Source organism: Echinops telfairi, unplaced genomic scaffold (genome assembly GCF_000313985.2).
Source record: "Echinops telfairi isolate 266 unplaced genomic scaffold, ASM31398v2 ScPeMD7_7475;HRSCAF=8513, whole genome shotgun sequence".
In the NCBI taxonomy this organism is placed as follows: Eukaryota; Metazoa; Chordata; class Mammalia; order Afrosoricida; family Tenrecidae; genus Echinops; species Echinops telfairi.
Window position 1 is genome coordinate 22,773,726 of NW_022111379.1, and position 14,353 is coordinate 22,788,078.

Below are 14,353 nucleotides of genomic sequence, written 5' to 3' on the forward strand. Positions count from 1 at the left end.
GCTTCTTAGCAGGTCCTTATACATTTACTTCAAATCCCCGTCCATCTGGTCAGTTCTCTAGAAACCTTAAATGGCATCTTCTTGCTGGTTTAGAATAAAGGGAATATAGCTTACTATGAGTCCTGAGTTGGTCTAGGCTCGAAATACTACATAAGCCTAATTTCAAACTTCCTTCCTCTTGCTGCCTGTAGTCCAGTGATGGTGGTATCTTCTTTTCTCCCACCACAGGCCTTTAGAACATACTCTTTTCTTTAATGAGCACATCTTCTTTTAATCAAATGCTCTCTTTTCAACCTTTGGATTTATTACAAATGTCACTTCTTCAGAACATTTTCCCAGAGCCATTAACTAGTCTCCAACAGAGATACTTAGAATATTATGTCATTTTCCTAGTTGCCCAATATGTCTACAATTATAAATTTGTTTACAGAACTGCCTCATTTGTCTTTTTATTTCCAAAAGAATATAATTTCAAAAAGGGAAAAACCCATGTCTATCTTTGCTAATTACTGAACTCTTAGGACTCGGTGCAGGGCTTAACACCTATTACATAAGGCCCAATAAATATTTCCTGTATGAATGAATAGATAAGCACTGCAATGGTATCTTGCAGTAAGGATAATTAAAATCTGCTCAACCTCATGAAGAGATCACTGAAGATCCTGGGTGCTACAGCAAAGTGTGGTGAAGAAATTTGATGGTGCCCAGCTATCAGAAAGAATAGTGCCTGTGGTCTTAAAGGCTTATCTTAAAACATCTAAGTGAAGCATCAACTAAATCCATATGGAAGAAGCACACCAGCCTGTGTGATCCAAGGATTGTATGTAATAAGATCCCAATTTGAAGGAGGGAATGGTATCAAAGCTTACATTGTGAACATTTGGTTTGCAGAAGACCATGGTGACGCTGGAAGCCCAAAATCCATTTGCAGGCTCCCTACATGGATTCAGCCTCTTGTGAATCCCCTTTAAGCTTAGTCAAGGGATGTGAATAGCCTTGTCATCAGAGTATTATAAAGTTGATTATAACAGATGTAAAGAGGCTAAAATGTAACACCTGATCATTCCATTTCCTTTTTGACTCATTTTAAAGTTTTTCAGGTTTTTTTTTTTTAAGTGGAGGGAAAATACATGTAGATGAAGGCTCCAGTGAATCTGCACTGAATGGAGACCATGCCAAGGATGCAAATGGCCTTGCAATCAGGTAGAGTGCAATAGAGTGGGTAATTAGAGATGCAGTTAGCTTAACATTTATCACCCTCTGGTTGATCTCCCTTTTGACTCATGTTACATTTGTTCTAGTTTGTAATATGCTCTGCTTTCTTTTTACTGAGATTTTTCTCTGATTTATTTTATTATTGCTTCTTTTTGGGGTATGTGTTTCTGTATGTTAAGTGCAGGATAGGTGAATGTATAGAGACGATAACTGGATTAATGGTTATTTAGGGGGGTGGCAGAGGAGGTTGAAGGGAAATGGTGGGCTCATAATATTGAGTCCAAGCAAGGAGAAAGTATTCTAAAATTGATTGTGGTTCTTGTTTGTACAACCCTTTTAAATATGATTTAACTATTGAATTGTATGTTACATGAATTATATGCCAATATAATTGTTGGCGGGGAAAGAATCATCAAATCAGTTTCTGAGGCAGTGATCTGTTAAAGGGAAAGATATATTTTTTGACAATAATCTGAGAGACAAGTACTTGAAAATTATTTAAAGAAAAAAGTTAATGACTGGAGGTCCATACAAGCTTCCGCTTAGGGAACGTCTACCATATGTTTAGACACCTTACTTTCTGATCCCACGAAGTCAATGAGACAGGTGGTGTCACTTCCATTTCAACAATGAGAAAACTGAGCTCAAAAGGGTTAAGCGACTTTCTAAGAGCTTGTATTTACAAATGGTAGAGCTGAGATTTGATCCAGACCTTCAAACTGGTTCAAACCAGTTCAGTAATTTTCACAATAAACAAGGACCATGCATGCATGTAATACAAACCAGCCACCTCTGTGGCTGTCCTGGTTTGACTCAGGTAGGAAACAGCTTGCACTGGCTCGAAGATGGCAAACCTACTGCCCCACCCTGAGTAGATCCTGCAGTAGATTCCATTTGTATGTAACAAATATGTGATCCTTCTTTATTAGACTATTGATAGAAGAGGTCACTCAGTGGAAATCCATTATTAAATGACCGAAAAAGTTCATGGTGAATATTTTTTGCCAATTAAAACAGATTACTATATAAGTGTCTTAAGGCATAATATTAGCTCAAAGGCACTCAACAAGGCCTCCTTGTGGGTTGTGGTTTCCTTTTAAAGGTTTATTTGTTTATGTTTTAATACAGACAAGAATTTTATAAGAAATGGTGATGAATTTAAACCTATCAGAGGCACAAAGTCTTATCAGGAGGGGCTTGTGGAAGGCAGATTTTCAATAACCATGCAAATTCTAAAAGGAAGGACAGGGGGAGAGTCCCACCTGAGGACAAGAGCTGGAACTAGCTTGGCTTGTGTGGATGCAAGGAAACATTTCATCAGAGAACTACCTTTCAGACGAAATACTATTTTTTAGGGAACCTTCTGGTTTCAAATGACGCAGAAAACAGCGTCATTTGACTTGCTATCAACCATGAAATGTTGATTCCAGGAATCTTGGCTTAAATCCTGTTCATTTGGAAAAAAGGAATAAGCTTCTTAAGTCAGGACAATTCCTAGTTTCAAGAAGAGACTAATGGAAAAAGAATATATAAATATTGTAGTACATAATTTATTTTAATTCAATATTGGTGTTGCAGAGGGACATTTTTACATCCATGGCATTATAGCACTAAACTATATAAATATTCCAATGACAGACCTATTTGCCACTGACCTCTATAAAGTGATGCAAATAGGAGTCTCCTATGCATTCTAAAGGGACTAGAAAAGGCTTGGTTTGGAATGATGGCTCTTGGGGGCCCTTAACAATAGAGAGCTACTTAATGCCAAATTTATTCAAAACCAAAAGACTGTGACACAAAACACTCTACTTTCTTATACAATAAAGGTATGGAAACTGCAGATTTCTTGGCAATAAGAGTAAACTACTGCAATTGCCTTGTCATCAGAGTAAACAGAGAATGCATGAGTTCTTTTGTGGAAACTGGCAAATATCGGCAGCTTTTCCGAAATCTCACTTACACATTTTATTTTTATTGGCAATCCTATAAAAAAGCTTCAAATTTCAAGGAGAAAATGTCTCAGCAATCAAGTATTAGCCACCCCTCTTTAAACCAAGGCCCTGAGGCTCTCAGATAATACTAGAAAGAGGTAGCAAGCTTACCTTGGGAAGAACAACAATTAACACATGAAAAAAAGTCTTACAATCATCGTGGTAAAATGTAATCCAAATCCTCAGAGGTTAGAGGGTAGATTACTAACTTCAAGGTCAGCAACCTGAACCCCCCAGCACCTCTGGGGGAAAAAGAGGAGACCATCTATTTCCAGAAAGATTTACAGCCTCAGAAATGCAAACTCTATTCTGTTTATAGGATCCTAGACTCAATGACAGTCCCTACTAATGACATGATCAGCTTGTTAGATACACAGTTTAAAAAAAAATGACCCTGAGTGGGGGGTAGACCTATTGCCAGGCCTCTCATGGAAAACTCTCTGAATATACTTCAGATCAGTTTTCTCCTCTTTATCACACATTGATTGCTGCTCTTTAAATCCAAATCTAGATTTTGAGTACCAGAGTTTATAAATTACCTAATATTAACTGCAATGAAAGCCAGAATTAGAATCGGGGTTCTAATTCACTGTAAGTGTAAGGGTTGATATTTCCCAGAACGCTCTATGTAGTAAATCTGTACATAAGGAAAATCTTACAAATCCTTAGTATTATGAATTTTCTGACAGCACAGTAGAAATAGACCGAGACCATAAGATCCGTTATCTTGTTATATTTGTTCCCACTGTTGCAGCCACTGTGCCAAGCCATCTTGGGGGTGGGGTGGGGTGAAGAGTCTTCCACACTCTTACTGCCCCTCTACTTTACTAAGCATGGTGTTCTTCTCCAATGTTTAGTTCCTGATAACATGTCCAAATTAAGTGAGAAGTCTTGCTATCGTGTGTTCTAAGGAGCATTCTGGATGTATGTCTTCCCAGGCAGATTTGCATGCTCTTTGGACAGTTGCTGATACTTTCAATATTTGTCACCAGCACCATAATTCAAATACATTGATTCCTCTCTAGCCTTCCTTATTCAATGTCCAACATTCATATGCATGTTACCACTGGAAATACTGTGGCTTGAATAAGGTACACCTTAGTTCTCAAAGTAGCATCCTTGCTTTACAATACTTCAAAAAGCTCTCCTCCTGCAGGTTTACCAAATGTAGGACTCATAGTGACTCCCAACAATTGACTGGGTGGGAGCCTACAAATATGGTATAGAGCTGTGGTTCTCAACCATCCTAATGCCGCGACCCTTTCATACAGTTCCTCCTGTTGTGGTGACCCGCCCCCCCCCCAACCATAACATTATTTTTGTTGCTACTTCATCACTGTCATTTTGCTCCTGTTGTGAATCGGGTGACCCCTGTGAAGGGGTCATTAAACCCCCAAAGGGGTCGTGACCCACAGGTTGAGAACCACTGGTATAGAGGACTCTAACTTGTGGATTGGTCAGTTTTGCCATTCAGCTAGGTAAGGAAGTGAGCTGTCTCAGAAGCAGCAATAGAGATACCCTTAGTCATCAAGAAGGAAGAGCCACCAGGACAGCACACCTGAAGTCCCTGGCAAAAAGGGTGGAAGCTCTGAAGTGCTGGAGAGCAGAGGAGGCAAGCGGAGACCAGGAGACAGAAACCAACCTGGGGAAGCAGAGCCATGGGGCAGAGCAGCAAGCTTCCCAGCCCATGCAACAAGGCAACTTAAGTGCCTCAGGTAGGAGGCTTATTTGTCCTTTTGAGCATCTCTTGGTGATAGAGGGGCTTTTGGAACACCTGTTGGAGCAGGACAGAAGGCCAGCGATAGTGTGGTTGGGTGTCTGAAGATTAGGGAGAAGAAGAGAAGCAGAAAGAGACATGCCTCTTGGCATGGCTGGGAAGATGTACGGCTATGGACAAGTGGACTATATCCTTAATGTTTTCGGATCCTGATTTGTGGTTAACTGTTGAGATAGTTTATTGTGCCTGCCTGGCTGATAAACACAAGTGGGACTAATTGAAGGGTGGAGAGATAAATGGCTCGGTGAGCCTCGCCTTTCTTGTCTCGCTCTTTGATTATCAGACCAGTGTGTGGCTGCCTTGCTTGTTCTGTGCCTCAGTTTACAGGCTACACCTACCTGTGGGACGCCTAGCCTGTGGACTGTGTTGCTGTAAGTTGAGGTCCCTTTAAGACCACACGATGGGAATGTACATCTATCTCTGGAGCCGGGGACTGACGGTTGGTGACCTGGCTGACAGTTGGTGCCCTGTCTTGTTGTTTGCTGCCTGTGCTGAGATAGCCTATCTCCCTCTACAGAGGACTACCTAGTGGCCCTCAAGACTCAAAGAACTGCCAGTGTCTCACAACTCTCTAACACATTTGAATTATACTGAACCATTTTTACTGTTTTATAATTTAACTGTTTATTTCTTGTGTTATATATCTATATAATATATAGTTATATATCTATATAACTGCTTTATAATTTAACTGTTTATTTCTTGTGTTTATAACTAATTATTAGCAATCTGGTTTTGTCTCTCTAGAGAACCCTGTCTAACACAACTGTCATCTTCCCTAAGAAACCCTATAATTGTGACTCTTGTCTTTGAATCCTGTGTGGCCATTCTGATGGATTTTGGACCCCCGCAGAGTAGAGCGCCATGGGAGGGATGGTTGGTGTCAGAACAGGATAAAAAAGGAGGTCGGATTTCTGCCTTAGAGAAACCTTCCTAGAGCTGGTATGGAATTGGATTCCCCTTCCTTTTAGGGAAGCTGGAGGAAGTCAGGCGTGGGTTGCAGGCCATTTCCTCAGTATTAATAGTATTGATGTAAACATTAACATCTTTTTCAGAATCCCCTTTTTATGTCATGGAGTCACACAGGGAACCACGGTCCTATGGCTTCCAGGTGTGCTCTGCCCCCACCCACCCAACGATGTTCACGGAGTCTATGAATGGAAACATGGTCCCCTTCACTGTGTGAATGTGTGTGTTCATGTAGTTTATAAAATAGCCAGAAAAGATGGGCAACAGAGACGTTTTCTAAAAGAAGTTTCCCCCCGCTTATTTCTTGACGGCAGTTAACCAAGGTATAAATGTCCTCACTTTTTATGCAGGTGACAATATTTAGCAAAGGAGTCTTAGAATGGTGGAGGGAGAGGAGGAGAAAGATGAATATAAACTTCTTTGGGAATAAGAAATTGGCTACTATGCACAGTGCTTTTAGGAAATTCATTCCTGGAAAAAAATTTGACATAGTCAATAACTTCCCATGGCTTGGTTCATAAACCTTATTTTTAGGTAAACTAGTAACATAGGTAACAATTATACATCATTGCTAACCTTTTCATGAATTAATGCCAGTGCAAATGAATTCCTATCACTCAATATACTCCCTCTCTCTGCCGAGATCTGTGAAGGGTCTGACTGACTGCACTCCTGAGCATCATCCTGGTGTCTCTTGCCTGCATAAAACTGACACATAAAAACCAATATTAATTTTAAAAGATGATCACAATTGTCCTCGTTATCTTACTTGGTGTCTCTCTGCAATGAGCTAACTATTTATGGCTAAGATACACAGAGTCTAGATTGAACCATTCCCTGCTCTCAAGTAAAAAATGCTCTTTAATTTGTTTGGTCTAAATATCTATTTTCCTAAGAACACTTATTTACAGTGTAAACTTGAAAAGGGACTTACCGTCCAACTCTAAACTTTATATCTGTACTATCTATGATACTTTGGCATACTATTAATTTTTCAGTTCATTGGATATGTATTCTTTAATTTCCCCCCAAGAATGTTTCTAATATTAGACAAGAATAAAAATTTACCTCACAGGATTGGTATGCGAGTGCCTTATAAAATGCGTAAAATTTATTTGACATTAGTTTCATCTTAAGGTATGCGTATCATTTTCCATTATATTACATCATATTCTACTTTTAAGTTTAACATGCACATAATAATTTTCTAAACTAGTGAGAGGAATAGGTGCACTAAGGATGTACACTGTGTGCACCCGGTGGTTTTGCCGATGTAAGGGCTCAATGTGTGAAGGTTTGTGATACCTCTGTTTCTCTCCACTTTTGCTCCATTTGTTCATGCTTTCTTTCCTACCAGTCGAGCACTACCATTTGAGAAAATGGTTGTAGTTCCAAAGAACATATCATGGCTCAGGTTATTGGCAGGTTATTAGGGAACACTAACCCTAATGCGGTTCAACCCACTGATGGCCTCGGACAAGAGATGCAAGGCTGGAGCTTCCTTCTGTCCATTCCCCACCCAGTTACACCTTCATGCCGTCTCTGAGACCTGCACATCTAAAGGATAGGGGACAATCTTGTAGCAACATCAAAATCCATGCACACGAGTCTAGTTGTAACACGCTGGTTTTCGCTTGCAAATAGATATCATAAGGAACAACTAAAAGAAAACACCATGGATTGTTTAAGTCAATCATATTTATGCATTGGTAACTTTGCCATTCATCTGGTCTCTTTTAACAATTTATGCTTAGGAAAAAAGAAAATGAAATACAGTTTAAACTGTTGCTAAATGTTCCAGAGAGAAAGAAACTATCCCTTGAGATGATCTAAGTGACAATTTCAGATGAGAAGTTGAAATATTGTGTGTTTCAAAAAATGAGTAGGAAAATGCCATTATCTTTTAATCTCATTTCCCCATAATTTTGAAGGTATATGTCAATCAATTACTGATTTGAGGTATTGAGGTTGTCACTTAGATCATCTCACATGTATGTGCATGTGACAGCATATATCTAAGCTGTCATGTATGCATATGTCAGGACCTCAAGTTGTCTTATGTGTGTGTGTGTGTTTCTGACCTCAAATTATCACTCACTCACACATAGAGAGTATATGGATACTATACAGTCTGGATAACTTTATTTGACTTGCAATCCAAATGTAATCATGGGAAAAATAACTACTTAACCTCCAAATTTAACATTCTAAACTATAAAATGGGCATTACTTGTAGATCTTTATAAAGGACTAAGTGTACTATTCATGTTAGCTGATACTCTTTGCCAGGAGTCTGATGCAAATGGCTCAGCATTTGATGGCTGGTAAAAAGGTGGCAAGTTCAAACATATTCAGAGGATCTTAGGAGAATGCCCTGGGGACCTGTTTCTAAAAGGTTAGTCTGGAAAACTCTAGGAAACAGTTTTATTGTGCATTCATAGGATAACCATAAATCAAAATTGATTTGATGACAACTAACAATTATACTATTATTAAATAATAGCAGAGTCCTAGACTCACAGTCATGTAGACAATAGTTTTAGAACTATTTTCCAAAGCATTTCACCTTTTCACTGTTGACGGAAGAAGAAAAGTTAGATTTGGGGTCAGTAGACAGACCCGAATATTCCCAATCAGTTGGTTCCATAAATGAGGACAAGGCCTGGTTCAAGGTCACTGAAATGTGCTGTAGTACATGTTGAAATCATTGCAGAAATAACAACCCAAACAAAAACATAAGGAGAGATGGTGATTGTCAAATACTGATGTGTTCATTATAAAGAATCCGGTTTGCAAAAGGCTACAGATGGCAGTGGGAGCCCAGGATACATTTGTGGGATTTACATAGGAAGTAAGTCTGGTGATTTACCTCAATCCACAATAGAGGAGTGAGAGAAAAGGGGTTATTAAACAGTGCATTGGAGAGATGGCTATAGATGATCAAAAGAATCAACCTGACCTGAATGGTTCAAGCCTGGGTAGTTGATCTCCCCTCTGATGCACCTTAGGCCTGAACTGGTCTTCAACGTTTTTCTGCATTTTACTGTACTGTGTTTGTTCCTATGGGGGTCTATCTCAGATGTGCTGTGTCATCGGGAGTCACCTCTTGATTTATTGTTATATGGCTTTCTGTTTTTCAGTATATGAACCTATACGGACAGCAATTAAAATAAGAGTTTCTGGGTGGGTACGGTGGTGGCAATGGGCATGAAGGGGGGTGGTAAATGGAGCTGATATCAAGGAGTTCAAGAAGGAAAATAATGTTTTGATGCTGATTCTGGGAGCAATTGTACAATACTGCTTGATATGATTGAACCATGGAATTATATGATTGATAGCTCTATCGACTCCCAATAAAATGATCAAAAAAAGATGGTAAATATAAGGAGAAGTGTTAACTATTCTTGGAAAGGGTGAATATTTTCCTCCATGACAGACTTGCTTTCAGTTCTTCATTAGTAAAGTAGTGATTTACTTGAGTTTACATGCATTCCTACTGCGTATCTTTATAGCTATCAACTTATGCAATTTAAATAAACATGCCCTGGTTTTCTTCCAGGAATCAGTAAGATATGCACTTGAAATGACTGAATTTTAAAAATATACACGCTCCCTTAACATAATTAATAAGGAGTTACTAATAAAGGCAAACTATATCCAGGAGTCGGGTCAGCATTTTTTGTCAGAAAATATTTCATATAAAATAATTGCTCGGTTCAGCAGTTTATTCTAGCTAGGAAATGAAGAAGGGGAGTTGGGGGAATGTTGAAGAACAAGAACAGCTAATGAGTATTAAATACATACAAGGCATGTTGCTAAGCACTTTCCATAGCAAAACCCAATGAAAAAGAGGCAGTGGGTTTTTGCAGATGAAACCCCCCCCCAAAAAAAAAACCCCTCAAAACCCTAAGCATCTATTAATTTAACAAATGACAAGGAGATATTTTCCCTAACTGATCTGACCATCATATGATCTTCAGAAGCTTACTAGATTCCATCTTTTGCACATATTCTTATTGATAAAAAGACTCTAAGATTAATTTTGGGGTTGAATACTAATCTATCTTGAAGAGGAGCAAGAAATTACTAGCATATATGGACATGAGATGAAATCTCACCAATCTCACTTCTACAAGCATTTCTGGTTGTACTCCCCACAAGACAAAGTTGTTCTTTTGGCAATCCATGGTACTTTTAATATTCTTCACTACTATCATAATTCAAAGACCTCAATTCATATCCTATCTTTGTTGGTAGTCAAGTAAATCACAGCTATCTACTTATTTTTAAAATCTGTTTTCCCTACTTTCACTCTCATCCAGTAAATTCTGACTCATATCATCCCTCTGAGATGGGGTCGAACTGCCCCCGTGGATTTCTGGAGCTGTAAAATCTTTATGGCAATAGAAAGCTAATCTTTCTCCAACGGAGTAGCTGATGGTTTCAAACTGCTGACATTGTGATTTGCAGCCAACTAATGACCACTACACCACCAGGTGCCTTTCTCTCTTCTTTACAGGAAAATAAAGTGAGGTCCAGATTAGTGAAATAACTTAACCTAAAAAAAGAAGCAAGTCGAGAGGTGTTACCTATTTAAGAAGTTATCTTACACTGGATTTTAAACTATGCATGTAGAAACAATAATGCAATTAGAATTCTATGCAACATAAATAAAATCTATTGACTTATTTAGCAATAAATATATACTAGGCCTAATATATTAAAGGCAATGTGCAGCAGTGTCAGATAAAATTAATGAGCTATCAAATGACAACAATAAAAAGTCACACAAAGCAAACATACATAAGAGAATCATGTTTCTGACTGAACACCCTGCTTTATGCATCAAACCCTGCCCTCTCAATGAAAAGCAACCACAGGCAGGAGGTTCCCAATTGAGCATGCAGCTGGAAGGCAATCCAGCATCACGGTTAATTAGACAGGTTCGAGTCCAACAAGCATGTCAGAATCCTAGCTCATTATTCAGTAGCTATGCAGACTTGGGCAAAATATTTAATCCTTAGCAGTCTTAAACTAACTCATACTATGAAGTTGATAGCAGTATGTACAGACACTCTTATATCTAGGATTATATGAGATCATGTAAATTAAGTGCCACTATAGGATATGACCCATAATAAGCTCAGTAAATCATTGATACTTTTACATTAATAAATATTCTTCCAGATTCAAAGGAACTACATTGATTTTTTTCTCTCTAGTTATCACTGCTAAGTTCCTTTCAAATTTTTTATTTCCTTCATTTTCCTCTTTCCATTGAACAAGTCATAACTTTAATCTTTCTGTCTTGGCATGAGTCATTGTTTTTTCTTTCTTTTATTTTAAGCCATTATTTCTTGATTTACCGGAGAATTAATAGATGATGATGACTCCTATGGATAAATGCATATAAGAAAAAAATTTAGGCTTTTTTTTTTTTTGCACCAAAATGAATGTGTACTAACTTGTTATAACATATCCGAATAAGATGTAGTTTGAGACATTAAACAGGAAGAGATATTAGTTTAGAAGAGCTCTTATCAAAACAACATGAATGGTGCTAGAATTAAAGTAAGAACAAATATCAAATTTAGATTAAAGAATGGATGGAAAAATGATGAAATCATTAATGCTTTATGAAAAGTTTATGGGAAAAATATCCCCAAGCATATCAGCAGCTTGCAAATGAATAATTAAAAAGGGATGAGACAATGTTAAAGATGAATCCCACAACAACAGACCATCTGCATCAAATGGCAAGGAATTAATTAATTAATTGACCGATTGATTAATGAGGCCTAGTGGTGAACAGCAAAAACAATAGCCACACCATAGACATCTCAACTGGTTCAGCTTACACAATCCTGACTGAAAAATTAAAGTTGAACAAACTTCTGCTTGCTGAGTGTTAAAACTATTGTGTATAGTTCAGTTGCAGATACAAACGGGGTTTCCAATGATAATGTTAATTAAGTTAAATCAAAATTTTGAAGCATTTCTTTGGAGAATTGTAACAGGATTTGAAACATGTAACTTTCCAAGTAAAAAACACAAAGCAACATAAAAGAAATGGCTATTAAAATGAAGACTGCTCTAGTCAAAGCAAAGGAAGGCTAGTCAAGAACAAAGGTCATGGTTTTTTGTTTTTTTTTTAATGCTGAAGGCATTTTACTTATTGATTTTCTGGTGGGCAAATAGTCACTTCTTTGTATTTTGAGAATGTTATGAGAAAGTTTGCCAAATCTTTAGCAGAACAAATGCTGGGAAAGCTTCAAGACCACGACAGTCTTTGACTTTTAAGTTCTCATTAAACAAGGATAATTTTGCAGGATTTTATTGAAAATCATTAGGCATCTAACAGACAGTCCTTATTTTCTCCTTCCAACTTTTTTTTGTCTCGCAATCTTAAATAGTTCTTAAAAACACCCATTGTTTTCTTCATTTAATAATGTCAAAATGACTGCATTGACATGACTAAATTCCCAGTTGTTTACAAATGGCTGGTATTATAGCTTACAGATGTGTCTTGAACTTGATGATTATATTTGAATATTTTTACTTTTATCTTTGAATTCCATTTTCCCATGAACTTTTAAAGTAGCTGTCCTATGAATTATGAAATACCTCGATAAGAAAAGAGACATCCCTTCCTCTTACTGCCAAGGGGACACGTAACCCATCCTTTTTCCCATTTGATCACAGATATGTCCAACTATGATTTAAAACTAGGGAAATGCATTTTAATTTCTACACTACTAAATGTTTTCCTAATGTTCAAGTTGTATTTATGAATCAATTGTTTTATAGAATTATCTGTGCATCTAAGCACAGTGACAACATTCTGTAGCTGCCTCAGGGATGGTAAGGGTTAAAGCAGATTGCATTCGTAACTCAAGACCAAGTATATTGTTGTACTAAGGAAAACATGATTTCTGAGTTTCAAGCAATTGGTTTACAAAGATACTGTTGGAACACGTTGCTCTCCTTTCCCAGACCCATGCATCTCGTTGCCGGTCTTTTCTTTCACCCGGGCTCTCGCTGGCCACTTACAACACAGTACACAGGACGGAGCATATTCTTCTCCACTGCTGTGCTGTGTGCAGAGTGTTGAGAATTGCGAAAGACCATTTCAAGAGCTGATCAATAGCCTGTTTCAGAAGACATGATGGCAGTAGGTTGGAAGCGGCGGGGAGGGGGAGTGGGGTCCTAGTGGTGGGGGCGGGGGCGGGCGGAGACAGAACAAGAGATCGAATGAACCATGCTGCAGAGCACTTCAGCCAGCTTGGCTGGTGACCGTTGACATGCCTGTTGAAAGCAATGAGAGTGAACCCAAGCAACCATATTTCACTGTAAATATGAACTCAGTTGAGAATGATTTTCTCATCCACTGTGTGCTCCAGGTAAAGTATCAGGACTTGTGATGTAAAACAGGGGATGGCATCAAAGCATGTATCACGGATACACATTCATATTCAATGTGGCATTGAAGTTGCACATGTTTTAGAAAGATGATGAAACCGGAAACGTGGCTTTGCACTGTGTCACTGATCTCTTGAGAGGTTTTCTGAAGAACGTGTCCCTGGTGTTCCACGTTTTCTTCATATTCGTGGCTGTCGGGATGAGAGTGAGAAGCAGGCAAAAGGAGGGGCAGGAAGGGAGCAGAGATTTTTCACGCCAGGAATGAGGTTCCAGTAATTCTTCCATGGTTATTTATGGATGTGCAGTGGGAACAGATCTTTTATTGTTCCTGCTTGTTTAATTGTTTTGTCATTAGCGCTTTGACAAGATTACTAAATAGGCTTCAAGATCCTTTGAGCCTTCTTGACTTTCATTCATCTCAGTTCAATCTGAGACAATCTACATAGGAGAACTTTGAGTCTGATGTGAATAGTAAAGCCAGGGAGAGCCCACCTCTCTGATATGCCTCATTTTAACTTTAAAACAGAGATGAATAATTCTTCCTGTGATAGAAGTTTTATTTTAATGAGGCATTTACTTTATTTCATCTTTCATGAACAGGCTTTTCTTCATGCTTAAAAACCATGACTAGGACCATACCTATCATCAGCATCAACCTAACACCTCTAAGGGCTAGGGTAGCCTTCTATCCTACACACTCATATTTCACTTCATTTAATCCTAGGAACAACCATAGCAGATAGGCAAATTACTAATAGTATTTAAAGATTAGGAAACTGAAGTATGCGGTTGTTGAGCACTTGCCTGAGGCTCACCGCTAATGGTAAATGTGCATTGGGATCCAAAAAGTTCGTGGAAAAAAATCCATTATTTTTTAATTCCATGAACTTTATGAAGCCCCCTAGTCTCTGAGACGTGAGCAAAAGAGTCTGACTGTGTCTGTTGCCCACCCCCATTAGACCTGGGGTTAGGGGGTCCC

At 38.4% G+C, this 14,353-nt stretch overlaps 1 protein-coding gene across 23 annotated transcripts in view; it reads right to left on the reverse strand.

Moving 5' to 3' along the window:
- Positions 1-14,353, reverse strand: part of NRXN1 (neurexin 1) — a 1,284,195-nt gene that overhangs the window by 963,136 nt on the left and 306,706 nt on the right. The gene's annotated exons all lie outside the window — the stretch shown is intronic.